The sequence below is a fragment of the Poecile atricapillus genome, chromosome Z (genome assembly GCF_030490865.1).
Source record: "Poecile atricapillus isolate bPoeAtr1 chromosome Z, bPoeAtr1.hap1, whole genome shotgun sequence".
Taxonomy (NCBI): Eukaryota; Metazoa; Chordata; class Aves; order Passeriformes; family Paridae; genus Poecile; species Poecile atricapillus.
Genome location: NC_081289.1, coordinates 95,718,009 through 95,741,626, shown reverse-complemented (window position 1 = coordinate 95,741,626; position 23,618 = coordinate 95,718,009).

Genomic DNA, 23,618 nt, shown 5'->3' with positions numbered 1-23,618 from the left:
TACTCATATACCTGTCCATTACCACTACCATGTCAAAAAGAAGACAATCAAAGACTTCTGAGTACTTTTTAAATCACTCAGTCACAGCAGGAATGAAGACAGAAATGCTTCTTTTACATCTGAACTGACGAGCCACCCTCACATAAATGGTGCCATATACAGGAACTCCAGTTCTGGCTGACATCGGGTGCCACTGAGCCATCCTTTGGGCAACAGTGTGGCTTGGCCTGGACCATGTTGGAATACAGCCAGGAGCAGAGCAGTTCCTGGATCTCTGCATGGCACCATGGGATGATCATTGCTTTCTGTGGCTATGGTGAGGGTGGGTCCTGGGCTTATCCCCCAGGGTGTTACACAACAGACAACATTAAGAACGTAAACACACATTTACCTGTAGGTCTGCAATATGCTGCTCAGAGGAGAGAAATGGCACCCTCCTGTTAAGCAAAACAGTAAGTGCTGAAAAAATAAACCACTTCATTGCTAACTCAGAATAGTCCTTTAAACAAATTAATTCTACCTTCTCTATTAATGTCTAATTGCTGTACAAGCATTTTCTTTATGTATTGTTTCTCTGCAAAAGTCCCCTGTCCTTACTTGTTTGCTGCTTTTTGCTACAGATTATATACTAATACCTAATTTACATATAGATTAAATATTACCTTGAAGCTTATTTACCACTTGATGAGGAAAAGCAGCAAAACACCATATGGACATGTAGGTTCCATTAAGACTGTTTGGGGGTTCAGTTTTGCTTGGTCAGTATCACAAACTGGACTTTGGAAAAGTGATGTTCTCTTTTCCGTTCAGGTACAAAGTACTCTTCCAGATTCCAGCCAACAGTTGCTGCTAGTACTTTAGAGTTTAAAAATTATGAGGCTTGCTGTGGTTAACAAAAATAACTCAGTTGTTCCTAATTAACTCCTCATTAGCTTCAGCGTGTATTATGAAACTTTCCTGTCCCTCTCCCAATCTCAGACTTAAAATGTGTTTTCAGATCTGGCACCATGAAAACAGCCTACCCTGTCTCCCTCCTTCTCTTCCTTAGCTATACCTTCCAACATTAAATTTTAAAAAATTCTCTTTTCCATTAGTTTCCTAATGAAATTATTAAACTTTTCTGTATTGATTTACAGACATCTTCATATCTTCTGTCATACATTAAGCTTCATTCTTACACAAAATTACCTATATTTTATCAATTCTGACTATTTGTTTTCAGCTTAAGAAGAATAATAAAGAGAACAATTACTGAGAATGAGAGAGGAATATCGTGTTCCTAATTTTCTCTATGCTCCACATATTATTGGAATTTTGTAATCACCTGAAATGTGTCTTCACTGAAGTTTTTTTCTCTCTTTTCTTAGGAAGAGGACCATGCATATTTTCCCTTTCTGATGAACGTTGCAAGCAGAGCATGACCTGTCTTTGTAAATGCATTTCAGTTTGTCAGTGTGCTGTCATACGTGGAAAGGTGAGCTTCAGGTCCTCACCAGGGCACGTGGCAGGAACCTACTTCTGACAAGGGCCAGCCCTGCCATCCCCAAGCACCCACACCCTCATCACTTGCTGGCTGATATCAGTGGCATTAAGAGGTTGTGCTCAGTTTTAGTACACAGGTGAAGTGCACACTGGTGGGCCTCTATCTAGCCATTATCATGCCTCTGTAAGTTTAGGTCTAGACTGCAATAGATAGTGAAAGGAGGATACTCATAACCTTCACAAAGAACAAGAACTCAGGCTGAAGACTTTTGCATGTCTGATAGCCATGGCTGAGCATCCACAATTCAAAAATACAGTATTCATTTTTTAAATTAAGAGATACCTCCTTCACAGATAGATCAGGTATAGAACATTGTGTTAAAAAAATTGGATGAGAAAATACATTCTGTCAACTGAAGTGCTATTTTTTTATTGTGTTAAAGAGGAGATATAACCTAAAACTTCATGAAAAAACAGCTTTAATGATTTGTACATGTTCCTTGACAGGCATGTCTTTAAAGAGGGTGGTGTAATCAGTCCTCCAGCATATGCTAAATCATAGTTTTAGAGCATCCTTAAACCCCAAGGCTTTGACTGAGCCTGTAAACTTGAACTACTCATTTGAAGTAGTTCACCTCCAACAACATAATATGAAACCATTTGGATAAATCAAACAAGAAGAAAGGAGACATAAAAGGCACATCAGTATCATGAAATGGCTCTGTAGAGGGTTCACCACACTCCCAGAATGGCAACACTTAAAGCTCACTTAGTACTAATGGGATGACTGAAGGAGAATCACTTTTCTGGGAAATGGGAGTAAGGAATGTAGCTGCATCCCTTCCCAGATCTGAAGACACAGGTAGGGGAAGCGCCTCTCACTGATACTCTGTCTCTCACATCTCAGTCAGCAATAACCTCCCTTCCTGGCCTGTTTTGTGCCCCATCACTGCCTACCAAGGACTCTGAAAGATGCTTCCATGCTTGCTGCCATGAAACAAGAGGCATCACAGCAGATTAGACAGGAAGGACATTAAACAGCTTTTATTTAAAAAATAAAAGCTTTTTTTTGTTGTTAAGGTCCGCAAACATTTCTGGAAAAAAGGCAAATATGTAATGCAGGATACAGGGTGCACAAAAAAGCGCAGTTGTCTATACCACATTTTTCTTCCTTCACTGTACAATGGAAGGTATAATAAAAAAATTGTACCTGCCTCTTCAACACAGTATTGAATCAAGTTGTGTCAAAAAGACGTGTCTGGTTTCATTACTAGTTTTATTTTAAAATTACTGGTTTCATTATAATCTTTCCACCAAATATCCTTTTAAAAATAGATATAACCCCTTCACTGCTATCCTTTCTTTATTCTATTCAATTTCACACATATACATGTTAAAATATTTTAACACCATTCACAATGGATCGATTGTGAGACCAATAAGGGAAACTTTCACTGTAGAAATAACAGTTTCTTGCTGCACTATTTTATTTTTGCAGTATTTTGTGTGGTCTCTTTGATTTCAAAAGAAAGGCCACCAGCTCATTCTTAAATGGTTCCTGTCATTTATGCCTAGGCACATACTCACCAAAACCAGGAAAAAAGACAATTGGTTCAGCAAGCAAATAACTGAGGAAGCTACTAACTCATAGCCTGTATGTGCAAGCAGTTAAGGAGTAAGGATTGTAAATAAGGAAGCTATAATTCCACTAGAACTGCTGCTCAGTAGGGATAAAGGAAGTACTCCAACGCTGATCACTTATAGACAGACAGAGTGGCTGACATGGGTGTCTCTAAATAGAGAGAGGTAATCCACTGGGCAGTGACATGCAATTCTCCCAACAGCACTGACTCCTCAAAATCTGCTTTCCATAGAAGATATTCTTGCCTCCTTCATCCTGAAACGTGCAGATGACTGTATCATGACAACGCTGTACTACTGATGGAGCATATTTTATAGATCAGACAATACTGTGATTTTTTTTTTTATGATAGTGTCTCTCTGTAGTTTTCTCTTAAAGGGGTGAAATTATCCTTTTTCCTCTGAGTAAATTAGGTATTAGTTTGTGACACAAAAACTCAGTGTCAACTTTTTAAAAGTTACGGCCAAGAATCACTGTTATAGTTCCACCTATTTTTCTCTACAACTACTAGGGTACTTGTAAACATCTTTCTTCCCCTTTGAATGAGGGGACGAGTTACTGCAACAGCTGCAAAAGCCTCTAAAAGGACGACTTTTGGTGTGACTTCGGCACTGAACTACTGCTGTCTTGGAAAATGTCTCCCTTAACGATATGCTTTGGCATCTGTTTTAATTTTAGTTGTGCTGACATAGCAGAGAGAATTTTGTTTCCCTTCATTTTTGTTTTCTCTAAGGAGTTTCCACAGAATATATATAACACTCATAACCTTCTCTTACAACACCTGTGAGATAGATAACACTACTAGCTCCTGTATTCTTTCTATGCCTCTAGTCAGGTCTATTAGGAAGACCTTTGTTTAGTCTTTGAGAAAACAAAATATTTCTTTTTTTACTGCCATCCTGAGAAACGGGTTATTTCTTTCCACCATACTGTGCTACTGCCTTCAGACACATAACTCTGGAAAGAATCCATGTGTTTTTCCTCTATTATATTATGGTACAAGCAGATTAAAGTTAAGTATTTAAGGTGATGTTTAGTTTTGCATGTTGCTTATCCAGAGCATTTATGCCCAATTAGATACTCAGGAGGTCTTATCACTTAATGTTCTTTCAACTGGCTTTAGAAGAGTAATGTTCATTCTTTAGAACTAGCTAAACTTAAAGCCTGTCATTGCAAATCGTATGAATGGTGAACCACAATCTCCATGACTGGAATTTTCCAGATGTACAGGTGCCGAGTTCTCATTCAGAGCTTTCTGAAGGAAAAGGATGTGCATTTTCTAGCTATATAGGAGCCTGCATTACAAAGAGAGTGCAGTATAGGAATGGTACTAAATTGCACTGGTATTCAGTGCTATGCCTTTGTATAAATACATAGAAATAAATAACGCATGCATCCAGATCTTGCCTGAATTAGGCATACAACTGCAACTACAAAATGCAAGTGTGACCTCAGATGGCATTTTGTCCACATAAAATAGTATTTCAAAACAATATCTGATGACTAAACTGCATTAAATCTAATACCTCTTAAAAAAACCCAAAATTTCATCCACATTTTGAGGGTTTATTTTTTTGTCTTTTCATTCTCTTCACTGTTTGGGGAATTATTAATCTGATCTTGGATGAGACATACCTGGCACTGATTTGCATGTGTGTGTAACTTTTGCATCCTCTTTCAGATGTCTATCTTCCTTAGATATTTCGGGCACACCAAGGGTTCAATATTTAAGAACTATGCCATATTTTTAGCTGCCCTCCCCAGTTTTCTTCAACAAATCTCAGTACAAACAAAACCAGGATCTAGCCTCAAGGCAGGAAAGGACCACCTCTGGGTTCCACAGTACCATTTCAAAAGCATTGCTTTTAAAGCCTGTTTTCTCCTGTAGGGACTGACAAGATTGAAGTCAAAGCAGCTTTTCTTATGCCAAAATAGACAGGCATCTTCTACTCCTGTTGCAGAGAAAGATTAAGCTTGTTGTAGCCAAAGCAGAGGTTTGTGAAACCTAGAAACTGAGTATGCACTATTTAGGGTATAATTAACATCAAATTGCCTTGAACCCAATATAAATGTAATTAAAAGTAAATTCTATGTAACCAATAAAAGCTTAAAAGCTTCTTACTTATATTTTATGCATACATTTTATGTACATTTTATGTATGCATTTGTGTAATGTGACCATCAGCAGGGGAAACAAGGAAGCATCCATTGAAGAAAAAAACTGATAAATACAAAGATAAATGCAAAAGAGATAAATACAAAAGGCTGCAGGGGAAAGACACCTTGATGCATACAAATTAAGAACGACTGACCAGAATCAAGGTAAGCAGTAAGAGAAGTAATTATATCCTTCTTTCAGGAGGCAGGCAAAGAGCATATTGATCAGGCAGCAAGAGGAAGGGACAGTGAAGGAAGAGGACAGGCCTGCATATGTCCAGACTTCCCCTATGGAAAAGCTATCTAGCCTTCTTGCCTCCACCTCCATAACCAAGACTAGCAAGGACATAGCCATCAGACTTTATGGCATCAGTGTCACGGCACCACATACACAGCAATGATTTGAGATATTTATGCTAAGGACAAATAATTTTCCATACGTAGTGAAGATGACTAATACTGTTATTAGCACAAAATGAGTTGTTAATGAATGTACTTAATAAGGCTTTTAAGTTAAAAATTGGCCTGTTTTATCAGTCTGCTAAAAACTCCAATCATAATGATCTCTAATTCCCTACAAGTAAACACAACGTATTTACTTGCAAGATTATGCTCTTTTTAGCTTTAATAATCACAAAGTAAGAATATGAACAATTATTTCTTCTGCATGCTAGGGTACTCCAATTAAATTTAACTTACCATTCTGTGAGGGTAGTGTGCCTGAATCTTATCAGGACATGTGCCTCTTATTCAATGAAAATTGTTAAGCAGAGGTAATTCATATAGCAACGCAAGCATTTTAATGATCAGGAAGTGGAAAGCTGGCCAAGGCTTATGATATTACCACTGCAGTAACCAAACATATAAATTTTCAGTGCAATCTGACTGCTGACATGTTGTTTGCAGGACATGTCCTTCTCTGGTGTAAGTGGCCAAGTTCCACAGCAGTCCATCAGGCCCAGAGGAAGTACTGATCCCATGCATGAAAGTTAATGTTTTGCAATTTGGTCACCTCTCAAATACTTGCTAGGAAAATGTACTCACTGAAAACCCTAACAACTAATTTGATGACTGCCATTTTTAAGGTGTTGCTGCTTACACATCCAGTTTGGAATCTTTGGCTGCTGTCAACATACGCTCTATTTTTAATCAGCTCTCATTTTGCAAAAGCACGCTCTTTGGCTTAGTAGGAAATGTATGCATCTCACTGTCCTTCAATAACTGGAATTTCACCTCCTCTTCCCATTCCACTGTGATTTGTCCAAAGACATTTTTCTTTTAATTTCTGTTCATAAACTTAAAACAGAAATAGTAGTGACTAATTACAGGAGACTTGTGTTTAATCAGCAGTCCTGCCCATTTGTCCTAAGCATTTGAATTGAATATTCTTCAGTCAAACACCACATCTTCCTCAGTATGACACCAGAAGGATATTATCCTGCTAGTCTGTATAAGATGCCATTGTTATTACATTCATGGACTGATGCTGTAACTGAAAGCTTCTTCTGCCTGAATGTTGGGTTTACCATTTTTGTGTGCTTACCGGAAAAATTGCTCAAGCATGCCTGTAACACTGCATACAATTAATGGTTTAGATAATTTTCATTTAAAAAAAAATCTAAAAACTAAAATTATATTCTACTAGGTATTAGGAATTTGACAATATCTTACAATACTTAATAATGCACTCAAGGTTAAATTAAAAATACACCTGTCACTTGACAGGCTGAAATAGAATGATGTTATAGAAGATCCCAAAATAAAGTTTCTGTGGAGAAAAGAACCAGTTATGCAATAGTAGGCAAAAGAGAGATTGTTTGAATTTATAAGCTGGTTACGCTGCTTCCTCGTTTAGCTCATTTGGATGTGGTCATCCAATTTCAAATTCCACTGATAGTGCAGTAAATTTTCAATTCCTAAAATAACATATTAGTGTATATTCCATTAGGAATACACTTAACATCTCTGATCATGCATTGATCACAATTTCTGTAAGACCTAATAGGTATTTGTGGATACAGAACTTATGACTTTGAGAGACATTTGACGTTTTGTCTGGTCCTTGGTCCCAGTGGGAGTTAGGAACTGACTAGGATTCCTGACTACTGTCTTGTTAAAGCCTCCTCTGATTTTTGAACAATCCTGTGTATTGTAGCATACAAGAGAAAGCCTAGACAATAACACTACATCATTTAAATCCCTGGGGATCCACATAGTTCTTCGTATCTCATTGCATGCCACAGCAGGCAACTGAGACCCTGATAGGTACTTCTTGTTCTGGTCCCAGGGATACCAGGTCTCGGATACTGTGCCTGCCTTGTTACCTACTACATTTTCAGGGTCTTACATACATTGCCAAGATGCCTATTTTTTTCAGTTTACAGATTTACCATACCATTCCCCATATAAGAAATATTTCTCTTTTTATATAGCTCATTTTAAAACATCCTTCAGACAAGCTCTCTGTGAAAGACAAAGTAACACCATAACTTTACTAAAAACATCATTACAAATGTTCTTAATAAAGTTAGCAAGTGGAGTTGGGGTAGAAGGTAGTTAGAGCAGGTACTGAACACACTTGCATCATAATCATCCTTAGATTCCTTATGTTTCAGGCTGCAGGCATTACAGACAATCTCCTGATGGAAGAGCTTTCTGCTCATAAGAATCTTTATTAGTTTCTTTGGGCATGGAAACATTCTGTGAGACAAGACCTCCACTCCATCTGCCTATGCAAGTTATGTCACATAAAACTTCTTCCTAATACCTAGGTGACTAAGGGTGATGCTTTTGCAGAGTTAAGCATCTTGTTAAACAAAATATTTAAAATAGTTTGAACACTGACACTGACAAAAACACTCAACAGAAATATTTGAATGGGAAAATGAAAGTGGCTCATTACCAGATCTTGACTGAAACCAGACATGACCATAATTAAATCACGGCAGGGTGACATTATGCTTCATGTGGTTGATCTGTTCCACAGTCTTTGAGAAAGCTGAACATAGATTACAGCATGGTGTGGCTTCCTCATTTGTGCTCTGCACCTTTAACATTGTTTACAATTTTATACCATTTATCAGCAGAAAAGCTTAACTGACTTTTACATGTGTCTTTTTTGTACAAGTTAGTTTTCTCAGATATTCTTATCATGACTGGATTCATGTTTTACATGAAAATACCTGGGAAACTGCTCATTAATTAAAACTTACGGAGCAAGGGTTGTCAGAGTGATCTTCAGAACTATAATACACAAAACTCAAGCCCTTCAAGATTTGAGACTCTCAAGATTTGAGTCAAATTTTGAAATTTAAGGTTGTTTTAGTTATATTTATGAGTAGTGTAGCTGGACAGTTACAATTAAGCAATTGCACTGTTGAATTTGTATTCTTGGCTAAGATTTTGTCTCAAGAAAAAATGAAGACAATTCCAAGATGAATGACAGTAACCAGGAGGGAAATCAGGACTAAGCAGTACCTGGGGGAAAGGTAATTCCAGCAGAGCCAGATCCTGACCACCAACTCATTGATCACCTACTCAAAATGGACCACAGACTCAACTGGAGGGAAGAACTACACCTGAGAAGTAATTAGCATGAGAAGTGGGAGATATAACAAGCAAATAGGGGGTTGATGAAAAACTCACTGATGAAAAACTGTGGAAACTGTGACCAATGAATGCTGCTGCCTTTGTCTGCTAGAATGTGTAGTGTAAAGTTTAGATGATCCAAGGAGTCAGGCCTTTGTGTGCTACCTCCCAGCTGCCTCCTTTGTACACTCTAGGATGAAAAAAATAGAGATAATTCAACTTGGTGTGAGGATTAGCAGTGAGTAATGAACCCACATTCAAGACAATAATTTACATTTGAAGTTGCAAGTGGAAATCAACAAACTGGTGCATTCATCTTAAACCCAAAGTCATCTTGACAGGCTTTAGCTGTAACACACTGGAAAACAGGCCAAGAAGGATTTACCTCACTTTATTCAACAATATTCTAAATGATATTGTGTTGCATAAATTCTTGGATCTTTTGGCACACTAAAATAACTGGGATTTTTTATTCCCTCTCAGATAAGTGAAAGCAAGGTAAAATAGTCAGGGTTTCTTGGTCTTTATTTTGGATACGCATTCCAAAAGATGCTCTGGAAACTGAACTTTTATCTTAAGAAATGGTTTAGCAATAAACATATCTAAACATTGTTTGAAATGTCATCTCAGAGTGAAAGCATGCAACTTGGTCACATTTTTAGGTTGTCAGCAGGGTTCGTCTAGTGGCCATGTGTGCTGGTGTTTGACATTGGAAAATGGTGCTTTCTCACATACTAGACCATGAAAACCTGTCCCCAGACAGGACCAAAGGAGTAGATGAGAGCAAATGGAACACTCACAGCCTTTTTGATGATAGCCCTGAACGTCAGCAGTACTCCACCTACTCCACCAGAGACTGCAAATTTCTGCACATCAAATTACGTAAAGGAGTATGAAATCAAACCACTGTGTTTATTCTAAATGACCTTCTTGTCACAGACATTTCAAGCACATGGGAACTGCTAAAATGCAAGTTCACTTCATATAATTACATGAGTGTGTGCCAAGTCTTTGGCTCACATATGAACTTTTGTGGCAGAGGGGCTAATTCTCCAAACTAATTTCTTCTGCTGTATATAAGCTCCCATGGCATCTGAACTGTAATTACAAGGACAGACTTAAACAACTGACAGTGACAATATTACTGAATATATCTTTGACCAATGAGTATCTTCACTTCTGTGTATTTAAAAAGGGCAATAAAATTAAACAGTGTCTCTTAATTGCAAGGGAATTTGAGCAGCAAGGAAAGATGGAAGTGCTTTAGGCCTTGCTAGGAAAGAAAAAAAATCCAAAAGGATGGTGTTTTTTTCCTTCCCTAGGTGAAAAGCACACTGCAACCAACAAGTCACAATATATTGTAACCTGCTTCTTTAACTGTGCTGTGGCACAAAAAGAGTGCCTTCAAATTGAAAATCTTAAAAAAAAAACCAAATTTTGAAACAAAATCTTAAATTTAAGCTACTGCATGGTGGGTTGACCCTGGCTGGATTTAGGATAGAAAATATTGAGACCAAAGACTTGTTGGTCAAGCTAAGGACAGGGAGATTACTCACCAGTTAGTGTTACAGGCAAAACAGACTCAACTTGGGGTATCTAACTGAACTTGTGACTAAATCAGATCAGAGTGGGCTAACAAGAAGTAAATTGTAAAGCCATTTCCCCCAGCTCTCCCTTCTTCACTTCACTCTCTTTTTCTCTACTTCCTGCTTACAAGCAGCACAGGGAGATGGAGAATGGGGGCTTCAGTAAGTTCATAACATGTTGTCTCTGCCACCACTTCCTCAGGGAGAGGTCTCCTCATGTTAGCGTTCAGGAACACACATAATCACGAATGATTATATGCAGGTGCTTTATTGAAGAGCTCTGGGTGTCAGGGGTACACATACCCAAATCTGACCCAATTTGGTTTTGAGTTGAACATGTTTTATACTCTATCGTTATACAACTTATATATTAATTATTATACTTACATTGTTCTATTGTAAGCATTGCTTTTATCCAAGCATGGATTTCTCGTGATCCCCCTAGACCCTAACATTGTTCCTCATGTTCTTTAAACTATATCTAATCACATCTAACAATTGTATAATTTATCATATACTGACTACACAGGTGCAGTTTGACCTGATTTTTAGCAAGCACAAGGCCTAACTTTTCTCAGGGCCTACTTTTCCCAGGGCTTTCCAAACCTAACTTTCTTTCTAAGTCTCCAAATTTTCTAAGATTTTAGAACCTTTTACTATCACTCACATTGTTCCCCTTCTCGAGCATAGGGTCCCTCCCATGGGAGTGAAAACTGCATGAATTTCCCTGGTGTAAGACTTTCCAACAGGCTGCAGCTCTTCATGAATTGCTCTATCATGGATGCCTTCTATGGTGTGCAGTCCTTCAGGGAGACTGCTCCAGCCTGGATCCCCCTTGGGAACACAAGTCCTACCAGAAAACCTGCTCCAGTATGGGCTGCTCTGTCCACGGGGCCACAGGTCCTGCCAGGAGCCTGCTCCAGCATGTGATCTTCACCAGGTCAGTCTTCTTTGAACATCCACGTGCACCTGGAGGTCTCCATGGGCCGCAGGTGGATCTCTGCTCTACCACGGACCTCCACAGGCTGCAGGCAGCTGCTTCACCATGGTCTTCATGATAGGCTACAGAGGAATCTTCTCACAGAAGCTGCCACACCTGTGGCACCAAATCCTTGCTGTGCAAACCCAACACAGACTGTCCTAGAGAGCTGTCACTTACCTCCCTTACAGCATCCTATCAGCACCACTTCTTTGAACTCATTAGTGACAGGCATGTTATATGCAAAGAATGTTAACTCCTGCAACAGGTTTTGATCTCAGATATTTATTTTAGTAAGAGATGAGCTCATTCCTTGCTGCTTTTGGTATGGTTCTTGATAGAACAGAGTCCAACACATGAAAACATGTCTTTCACAAGTATTAGAATAGGATGAGGACTGCAGATTCAGTGCTGCAGTGCTAAGTTTCTTCTAAAGTGCATTATTATAACAGGACAATAAACAGAGCAATTCTCCTGTCCTCCTGCAGCAGCCATGATGACTGATAGGTTCCTTATATCTGTCTGTGAACAAGGAAGTAACTTTCAAGATTTCTAAATTATATTTTAAAGCAAAATTTTTAATCTGACTTGCCAGTTTTGAATAAAAAATGGAAAATTTAATCCTTCCTTCCAATATTTGAGTTTACTTCCTCTGCCATTAATAAATCCTGAAAAAAAAAATGAACCTGTACTGGGGAAAATGTGTTGCCTTTTTCTTTCATCAAATTCAATGCTTCTTTCAGTATTTTTAGGTTTTAATATTATGAAAATAAAATTTACCCCATTTTCTCTCATTATTTCTTTGGAAAGAGCTTATTCTTCAGCACCTGAGCTTTAGTTCTAATAGCTCATATTTCTCTTATGCATTTCTGCCTCAGAGGCCAGCTATTTTGTCCTGCATTTTGGAAAGAAAGCAGTTATTAACCTCATCGGTGAAGCTGTACAGATCTTACACTTTGCTTGAAGATTTAAGAAATGTATGGGACAAACTCCTGTGAAGTTAAGTGTTTCAGGAATGACAAATTCATGTCACTAAGGGCTCTTATTGCCTTATTTCCACCAAATTTATTCTTCCCTGGATGCATTACTATTTTTAGCTATTAATCCAAGCTACTCTCTCAGGCAAAACTCCCTCTGGAAGTTTTATAATTCTGCCAAATGGAGAGAACAGAGACCCTGGTTTTGAGGTGTGTTTCTGTTTTTGAAGAAGAATCAATTCTATATGTTCTTTGGTGTTTCTATCTGAGTATTTTCTCATATTTCCTAAATATAAACATTTGTTATACTTGATGTGGTACCTCACTGCTATAACCAGCCTTTAAAAAAAAATCAGAGCTTAATCTGAAACTGTTGATTGTTTTCAGCAGTACAAAAAAAGTACAATTGCTTTTTATAACAAGGCAATGACACATGGCCACATCAGTCCCCTTTCAACAGGGAAAGGAGAGTAGCTTTAAAATGCCTGATAAGAATTTAATAATCCAAGAAGAAAATTAATGGCATGTTACCAGAAAAATGGACAAAAAAGTAAGCATAAAACTCTTCAGTTCAAAAAAAGAAAAACTGAAAGCAGACCATAGAATAATCTGTGGGTTTTATGCCTTTTAAATGTTGGTATTTTTAACTGTTATGGACAATACATTAGATTGTTAACATCAACAGGCAGGAGATAACAATAGACATAAGGAATGACTGCTCAAAATTTGGCTTCTGAATTCTCAAGCACAGTCTGCTATTTGCTAGCTACAAGCTGTGTAGGCTTGTTGTAAAGCATGGAAACACTCTGGATTAAACCAAGTGACATGACTAAATCCCGCAATAAAAAAAGGCACGTGCCATAGGCAAACCCCTCAATTTAGAGGCAGATCACATGTGTTCCTACATATATTTAGACGAAGAAAAGCAGGTTTATAAAATAGGATAAAGGCGAGATTCCTTGAAAATACACCAAAAAAAGTGCCCAGAGGTGCTTGGGGATTTGGCTACTGACAATCAAGATCAATAACTGCAAGCACCAAATAGCAAAAAATCAAACTCCAGCTCTCCAGGATCAACAGCAATCTTCCCAAAAGAGAAAAGAGAGAAGAAAGTCAAGACTGGGTGAATGCTACATTAGGAATGAGTGTATATATGAAGTTACTAACGACTATAATGGTGCCATCACCACCAGTTTTTAAAACCTCAGTATCCGAACACAGTTTTTTTCATCACGCTCATGACAGTAAAACATGAAAGTAAAGCAGAAGTAAATTTTTTAATAAAAATGCCTTACCAGGTTATGTAGACAGAAGCTTCTGTAAGACACAAACCTATCATAACCCACTCAAAGTTTAACCAGTCAACCAACAATTATAACAAATATTTGATTAATCACATATTTTCAGAATCACCTAGAAAGACTCTCTAATATTTGAATATACCAAACAAGATAATCAAGCCTGAAATATGACAGAGAAAATAAATATTGAAGCCAAAATCAAACGCCACAGAAGTGTCTGTTACCAAGCTTTGCTTGCAACACTTCAGAGCAGGATCAATTAAACAAAGTGCAGAAAGATTCCAAATCTTTTCTCCAGTGAAAATAATCATACACATTGTGAGGCAGTGTTGAATTGTATGCACATTGTTGTTCTAAGATAAAGTTGTCATTGACAGCTGCAGTCAACATCCTGCATTGCCTCAAGGCAAGGCTGTCCTCTCCTGTAAATCTAAAGAAAATTTTGCCACTGATCCCACTGGAAGTAAAAGCAAATGCAGAGAAGGAAAAAAGATATAGCAAAATGAAAACATCTCCGACGCCAATATATTTCTGCAGCCCTCGTTGATACTCAAGGTTTGCTTGCATATTTTGTCACCATTTGGTTTAACTGTATAAGATGAATGAGTATCTGGAATCATTTAAGTATCATGAAATCCTATTTGAATTTCTAAACTGACACCTCACACTACTCAGAAGTCTTTACATGTCGCTCAGAGGACTTGCTAAATGCATTTGATGTGATTGCTAGCCAGTTCTGTGGGTGCTTGAAGAAACTTAGTCACTTTCAATTGTCTTAGAATGTATGCAGCCTGCAGACACCTTATCATGTGTGGTTACAAACTTGGCTTGCACTTACCATCCAGAAGGAAAGACTTCTTCCAGCTGACTATAATGAAGTGCAGAGCTGTATTTGGATTTTAACTACTTTCCCTTATGGAAAAGCTATGTCACTAGGGAACTACCATGATCCTAAGAAACCATCGTGTCTCTTCAGTGCTAAGTTCAAGTGTGTGTAGGACTGGCTCCCCAGTCACATGCAGCTCTGGGAAATTCAAATGTAGTATTTGTGCTGGAGTTGCACACAGTGATGGCAGCAAGGTGACAGGATGGGTTGCTGGATGACCAAGTAAGCAAGCAGGTGAGCCAGCACAGAATGCCAAACATGACTGTTCTTCACTGCTGTCTACGTGAATATACAACTATCCCTCAGGGAAGAACTGTCGTCCTTTATTCTTTAAAAAAAGAAAAAAGAAAAATGAAAAATTAACAGAGAAAGGATCAGGGTTATCACTCACATCATCTGCATCTGAGACATCATCTGATGGCCCATCCACAAGCAGACACTGACACTGAAAATGTTTTCATTGTTGTTTTTTTTAAATTTTTTTTGTAATGGAGAAAGGGTGACATACCACCCTGAAACTAGAGCCTTCTGATTGTTTAGATGCTTATTTTGTTATTTTCTTTTTGATTGTTTAGAATATTGTTCACTTTCTCTGTTCATTTTTTTTTTCTTTTTTTAAAGAAGAAAGGGTGAGGTGTTGCCCTGAAAACTAAATCTTCTGATCATGTTTTCATAGTTACTTTCACAGGAAAGTAACTATAAACATAAGTTGTTTACACATTCCTTCTAAGAAAGGTCTTTTGATTGACATTTTGCATGGCCAGTGTGATTGGGAAGGTGGTAACTCAGTTATCCAATCCCTGGTCATAGTCGAGAATCTATAAATACTGAAGTCAGAAAATAAAGTTACTTCTTTTCTTGTCATACCACTGAGACATGTTCATATGAATCATTCCATGTCCTTTAGCAACAAAGAACTGCTGCCATTTCTGCTTACAAACAGCTGCCGGGCCTCTGCTTAAGGATAGGTGCTATGCGTGTTGTGGATCTAGGAAGACTTGGATACATACTTTGAGTCTGGCTAAGTGTAGTGGTATATATTTCTTTGGCCTTGGAGCTATAGGAAAACAGCTGCAGAAATTTTGTTTTGCTCAAGAGGAGGAACAAAGTTTACATAACTTAGAGTCCATATAAATGCTCTGCATGAAATCCAGCTGAAGAGTCTTCTGACACACAGATGGAAAAACAGCAGAGATAAACATGCTGCTCTAACAACACATAAATTTTGGGTACTATATTTTAATCTGAATTAAAAAACAGATTCTTTGACACCTCTAAAGGTCTCAGTAATGACAGAAGAATTGTGGACATTAAAATGAGCTAACAGTAAGACAATAAAGCCAAATAAATAGCTTGATAGACTAGCTCAACATTTACAGCTTCGTGAACTTGTGATCACCCTTCAGCTGCTGCTATTTCAGATGCAGAACACACCAGTATCACTGAGACTCTTTTAAAGTACTTTAACCAAAGAATTACAGCTATCAGAGCAACAAAAAGACATTATCTAACTTGTGGAACAGTCTGAACAGAAGTCCTGGTTACAGCTTGTTTTGTTCTAGAAGTAGGAACACTGAAATCAGTAGCAGAGACAGACAATCTGACTTAGCCATATAGCACTGGTAGCAGTAGGGCCATCAACTAGCAGTTTTGGGGAATTAAATGAATGTTCTGTCACACACCTGAAAAGGAGGAATGACTAGAACTCTAAGTGTGCGTGGAAGTGTTTTCCATCTGGAAATCAAAGCAGTGTATTTTATCCAAACTGTGAGACTGTCCTGATTCTAAGGTTACATGATGTATTTTTATAATGCCTTCTGCATTATAAATTGAAATACATTTAAATGTATGGCAAGTTATATGCAATAGGCAATCAGACAGGACAAAATTTGGCTGTTATGGATCCTCATCCTTTCCACTACAAATACATCTTTCTAAGATTAATTCTGTTCTCAGATATCAAAGAGCTAAAGTGTGAGAATGAGTCCTGGAATGGCTGTGAGGGCCCTCTTCTTCTTCTTCCAACAGCCAGATAACAAGAAAGGATAGGATCATTACATCAGTGTAATGGTGAATGTGAATGGGACAACCAAAACTGTCTCAGAGGGTGTTTGTCCAAGACTGATAATGTTAAAGATTAAGGTAACAATCAGATGGATTAGACAGTAATCAGGCAATTAACAGAGACTTTGGTGGAAAAAAAATCACCCTAAGAAGCAATGTAAAAGTGGCAAAAACATTTGCAGCAGTGGTGATGGCAGCTGCTGATGCTGGGCAAATGGAATAGCCTCACTGCAGGGCACTGCTGGGCACTTGCACCCCCTTTCTGTGATGGACACAGGGGAGGGAACCCCCATTGGCATGTGTCTATGGACCTTGCAGGGGGATTCCTCAGTGGTTTGGCAGTCTGGGCTGCAAGGGTGAAACAGGAGAAAGTGAAACAAGCTGCACCCTGGGGCTCATTATGCTAAGTGGGGTCATCCTGTGTGAAGCACGTATATGTTATCAAAAGATTGTTATCCCAGCTCTGTGCATTGCTTTGATGTGTTGTGTTACTATGAACAAACACACAGGTGTAGCCAAGGTAACAACTGAAAAGCAAATGGCTTCTTATAGTAGAAACACTGAAAAGGGTATGTGTAATAGTTGGCAATTTAATGAAGTTGACTGACTAGAGAAGACTGCAATTACAGAGAATTCAGCAGAATTGTCTGCTTTTGGTGACAGTTGCAATCTTGGCTGATATCAGAGCAAGTTTTAGCACTGGATCTCAAACTGGACTACACTAGGAGAAACCTACTGGCTGCTTCCAAGTTTGGTACTGATCTTCAGTGACTCCTGAGGAAACCTGTCTGTGCTTCCTTGACCTCTAGTTTACATGCAGTCTTACACAGCTTCAGATTTGCAGCAATGTCCTTTGGTTGACACCAAGAAGACCTGGTGAAGCTGAACCAGAATAGCACTGACATCAGAACCCTGCTGCTTTCTCTCAGCACAGATATTGACTTCAGAAACTTCCTACCATCTTCCATGGAAAAATCTCTGAGTATTATCCAAAGGCACTATAATGGAAGACCTTTTGCCCATATTTGGCCTGTTACCCAGCTACCAATCACCTTCTGCTGACTATCCAGCAAGTGTCTGACCCATTCCAAAGATAAAATAGAACCAGGATCTTGCCATGCTATTCAAGAGTGTATAGTAATATGTTTTGAAAGACCATGATGGTAATGCTGTAATGCATTACATACTTCCTCCAGAAACAAGTATTCCTTGCATGTAACATGGTACAGTAACACCTCTGGCAGCAGTAAGGGACATGTATTTGAAAGCAGTGACCTCCTTGTAAGTGGAAATGACATTGGAAATAATGATGTAGAAAATCAATGTTTTTTAAAAAAAGTGCATACTTTAATATTCTGTTGCAAGTGAGGAAAGACCTTCAAGTACAGAAATGCCATGTCTCAAAAAGTTTATATTGGAGATTATGAAAATGCTATGCGTCCATGAAAATAGCTGTGCAAGGTATAGCAAAACATGTGATTTTTGATTCAAAACATGAACAAATGAAAGTGTCTATTTTCAGTTCTAGAATGCAAATCATTGAACTTCAAAAAAAAAGAAGTATTTTCTGGCTTTCCTTCTTTACCAAATAAAAGCACAAGTATATACACAAACAGTAGAACAGAAAAAACTGTACAGAAAATATCATCAAACATCACACTTCCTGATGAATCCTCTGTAGCCATACCTGATTATGAAAGCTATGCATTTTTTTAGAGCAGTCTGATCAATGATGGCAATACTTGGTCTGTTTTGCTACCCAAAGTTCAAGGGGGCCTTTTATGGCAGCTAGAAGGTCCATAAGAGTACTTTACACTCCTCTATTCAGTACATAAAGGTACATAAAGGTACATAAAGGCTAATGCACTCATGCAGAAGTTTTTTAACTTCTCCCAAATATGACTATCCTAATAGAGTAGTACTGGACCATTTTCATAAGCTTGGGAGAATAGATTTCCTCCTTAAAACCCCCTGCTGCTAGCAATCAGCATATCCATGGCAAACTGCAGGGGCTATCTACCACCTTTAAAAACTGTGCTCCCACAGATTTTCATCAATACATGTCAGAGTCTTCCCCAATAAGAGAAGTAAACCTCTATAGAAGAAGTGAAAATGAGGACAAAATGGTTTATGATGTGGTCCTAATAAGCAGTGCTGCTATAGTTTCTCTGGACTTCTGCATTTGTAGTATGCATTGAAGAAGCTTTTTGTTGAAGGTGTTTTACCAGCATCTTTCAGATTTGAAAATTTCCGAATTTTAAAATGTGGTCTCAGGTTACAATTAAATTTGTTTCATCAATAGAAGATCAATAGCATATAATGACACATGCTTCCTTCTGTGCAACATTATCCCCAAGGTTAGGTTTGCCTGCCTACACACCCAAACAAAACAGAAACTGGCTTTTAGACAGGTAAGACTGATCTATGATAGAGCGAGGTTGTATCATCACACAAACATTAATACAGCAGAAAAAGGAAAGAGGGAATACTCAACTGGAGTTACAAAGAAGTTTGTGAATTTTTCAATACGTTTGTGAATTTAGAATTTATAGAAGTCTGCTGTGTAACTGCATCTGAACAATGCCTTTCTTTAAAAAATACACCCAGCACAGTGTTGCCCTGAAAATTAAGCCTTCTGATAATATTAATAGTTTTAGTTACTTTCCCATGAAAGTCTTGTAAACATAAGTTGTTTATTACTTTCCTTCTAAGAAACATCTTTTGATGGATGTTTCGCACAACCAGTGTGCTTGGGAAGGTGGTAACTTAATTATCCAATCCCTGGCCATTGTCGAGAATCTATAAATACTGGAGTCCGAAAATAAAGTCATGGGTTTTTGTTCTGACATTGAGAGTGTTTGTGTGAATCATTTTGTGTCTATTAGCGACAGCACAGGAGCTTGGTTAATGAAAACTACCTTTAGCTAAGATCTTGCTGCTACAATAAACTTATTACAAACATTATCTGAGAGGTTATACATACCACATGACTTTATTTCTTATTTATCAAAAATATTTTGTCTGTTTCCACTTTCCAACTAAACTCTTAATGTATAATTGTATGTTTACTTTGACATAATTTATTCTCTTATCAACATAGCCCTCTCTGTCAGTACTGTTAGAATAAAACAACACAGCTGGCTATATCCCAGGGGTGAATTCTCCTTTTCTTCAATTTCGTTATTTATTTCTAATTGATGACACAGCAATATAGTGGACTCCACATTCCTATTATTTTTGTCAAAGTCAAAACTACTCTAATAGTTGGTATATAAAAATATATATAGTATATGTAAAAACAACTCTGGAATCAAGAAAACATTTTGAACTCACATGACCATTGATAAATAAAACAGCATTGCCTTTTTTTTTTTTTTTACATATTTCTAATTGATGGTAGACATCTTTTAAGACATTGGTTTTCAATATTCTTTAATTTCTGGCAGCTGAAGAGGAACTGTCTGTGATTTCAACAGTCAAGAAAGAGTCAACTATCTTTACTGCCTAAATCCATAGTTTGTCTCCCCAGCCTGTACAAAGCTGAACTGCTGTTGTGTAAAAGTTAGTGACATCTGTTCAGAGGAACACCAGTGTTCCCCAAGCTCCAACACAGCTATTTGCTAAAAGCTCTTTTGTCATATATATGCTTCCTCCCACCACTCATTTACATAGATCTTTTGTAGCAATTTTGCCAGTCATGAGGGCTTGAAGATATCTCTCTTTTTTAGGGGATCAAATCATTCTTTCCATGTGTGTAAGAATCATGGGGAGGAAAAAAAAAAAAAAGAAAAAGGGAGTCCCCTTAAAATTAAATACCTCAGCACTTCAAAATTCTGTATCCCTAAACTCTATTTGAAAATTGTTAACTTAACTGATTTTCTCTAGAATTTCAAGCTGCTTTCTGTAACTAATGGGTTCCTACACTGTCATGCCTGTGCATTTAGTGATCACACTAGAACAGGTTGCCCACAGGTTGTGGAGTCTCCCTCACTGGAGATATTCAGGAACCATCTGGACACAATCCTGCGCCATGTGCTTTGCGATGACTGCTTAAGCAGGGAGGTTGAACCAGATGATCCACTATGCTCGCTTCCAATCTGACCCATTCTGTGATCAGCAAAGTACTAACATAATGACAGCAGTCTGGGATACCAACACTCAGACACAAACAACTGGTGAGAGGCAGCTAGAATCAATACCAGAAGTTCTGTGTAATCAATTTATTTTCACAGGTCAACTCAAATTTGCATAGGCCCTAGTACTTACTAAAGCTAGTGTTTCTAAGAACAAGTTAAAACTAGTAGTAAGAGACTCAATGAATATACAGTGTCAGTGCAAGCATGCTTCACTGATTCTAACGTGGATGTGAAACACCCTTTAATCATCAACCACATGTACTGAGGAAAAGCCTGTCATTCACCTCTTTTAAGAATGAATAGCTGGGGATAGGTGAGTGCAAGCTTTCTTTTCTCAAAATCTGCCTTCATGTTGCTTATGTGTACACAGAGCATAATCTCAGCACTGATACCTGTACTACCACTGAGTTTTTTCAAACCTCAACCAACCCTTTCCATTTGCTCTCTTTTACCTTGGACATTAATTTTGTGGCAATCTGCTCTGACTAAAAAAGAACTTCATTACAGTAAAATTAAAATCACAATAAAAATAATAAAATAATAAAAATCAGTTTAATGAAGTGATGCAAGCCTGCACAATCTGAGTGCATGCATGGTTTCACTAAAGCAGGGTAGCTAGGTAATACCTCATGTTTCCCTGGCCTTACTCCACCAGGCTGAACAACTGAATTCCACTGTATTTTATTTCCTTCCCTTTTTGCCTGTGTACTCCCTTATTCTAAAGCATGAAGTCATTATGTTGATTCAGGTTGCCATACTTAAAACACAAATAAAATTGTGATGTGTTTTCACTTGAGCTCAGTGCCTGAGCTCATTTTCTTCTTCTCTGTGTTGCATACTTTCTAATTTCTGTGCAGATGTGCAGCATTAAGTTTCATAGCCAGATGTATTCTTTGTCAGGGGAAAAATAACTGCTTGCACTGCAGCCCATCACTTATCTGATGTGTCCACAAAAGTCACCCACAGAAATATTAAGACTCTTCAGATTATATGCAGTGAGATTGTTACTCTCTTCCCTGTGAAAGTATTCAACAGTGATGCAAAAGACAACAACCATATTGCTACGAGAGACAGAAATTTCACACTGCCAACACTATGACCACAGCACTTACAGAGACTCATCTATAACTGAGAAAAAATAAGGGACTTGTAATTCATGGTTATGTTTCTTTGGGTAGAACATGATGATTTGACTTTAAATGTAGAATTCTCGAGGTAGTTTATAATGGAAAAATTGATACAGCAATACTAAGTGTCTTATGCAAGGCTACATGACAATCCAGTTAAAAAATGATGACAAACCTTACATCTTTATTTCCGAAGTCCATTTATTTATTATCATTACTGATTTAATAGCAACTACTGATTTGTTTTTTTTTACTGTACAGCTTGGTGTCTACAATTGCATGATAATCAATTTATACTAAAGACACAAACCCTTTTTTTATGAACTGCATAAATTACCATTTAGACAAAAGGTGAGTAGTCAAATGCCAGTTTGATGTCCAATCTTTGTATTAAGCAAATTAAATAGAAGTAAGTTTTCAAACTAGTTTAATTCCATTATTCCTCCAAGCCTTTTTGTAATGGCTACACAAGTTTTGTCTGGTTTTTTTTAATTTTATTGGACCTTTGCTTCTCAGAAATTAAAATTACAATCCAACACATAGATGTAAGTAATTTCATGTTCAGCATTTGTTTTTAAAATCATTAGTTAAAGTAATCTAAAAGGCAATTTTTAGCTGGCTGAAGACTACATTTTTCAGTGTGATGCTGTTCAATTGTCTATGATTAAAGGGGTTTTTACAGGCTTCCCACAGAGGTCATGGAGTGTGTCTGGTGACATTAAAGACCCAGTAGCAAACAGTGTAACCTGTTTCCTATGTAACCTGCTCTAGATGACCCTGCCTCTGCAGGGAGGTTGGATAGGATCATCTCTAGAGGTCCCTTCCAACCCTAATGATTCTGTGAATTTTGAAGAGTTATTTTTGTGATTAAATTTGGAGGGTATGAATAAAAACAAAAATCGTACCTCAGGTCTTTTGTGCCCTATTAAGACTTCCTGTATGGGCCTGTTCAAGCTGCCAAAGACACAAGTCCTCCAGGTATTTCAGGATAGTCTAATTTTCTAGGCTGTAAATAAATAAATACCTCTAACATGTGAATGTGGTGATTTCAATCATAGAATCATAGAATGTTAAGGGATTGGAAGGGGACCGATACTCCCCAGCATGGGCAAGGACACCTCCCACCACACCAGCTGCTCAAGGCCTTATCCAGCCTGGCTTTAAACATTGCCAGGGATGGGTCATTCACAGCACCTCTGGGCAACTTGTTCCTGTGTCTCACCACCCTGACAGTAAAGCATTTCTTCCCCAGATCTAATCTAAATTTCCCCTCTTTCAATTTGTACCCACTCCTCCTTATCCTATCACTATAATTCCTAATAAGGAGTTCCTCTCTGGCTCCCCCATAGGCCCCCACACAGGATTGCTAATTAAGTAAAAGGACTGTAGGTACTCACCACGTACCTGCAACACTAAACCAACCTCGCTCACCTTCACCATTCGGCATGCACTGTTTGGATACCAGCCCAGTTCTGTCATTACCAACCTCCTCTTTTAGGCCTAAAAGCCACTCCATAAATTGTTCCGGATGCTCCCGGCACAATACAGGTTCGTCTTTTGGCTTCCTCCACAAGACAGACTGGGTTGGGCCTCTTTCCTTCCACTGTGACCCGCCAGACGCGACCCACTCCCCCTGCCAGAAATACACCGGCACGGCTCCCCCCGCCCAGGGAGGTCACGCCGGGCACGGCTC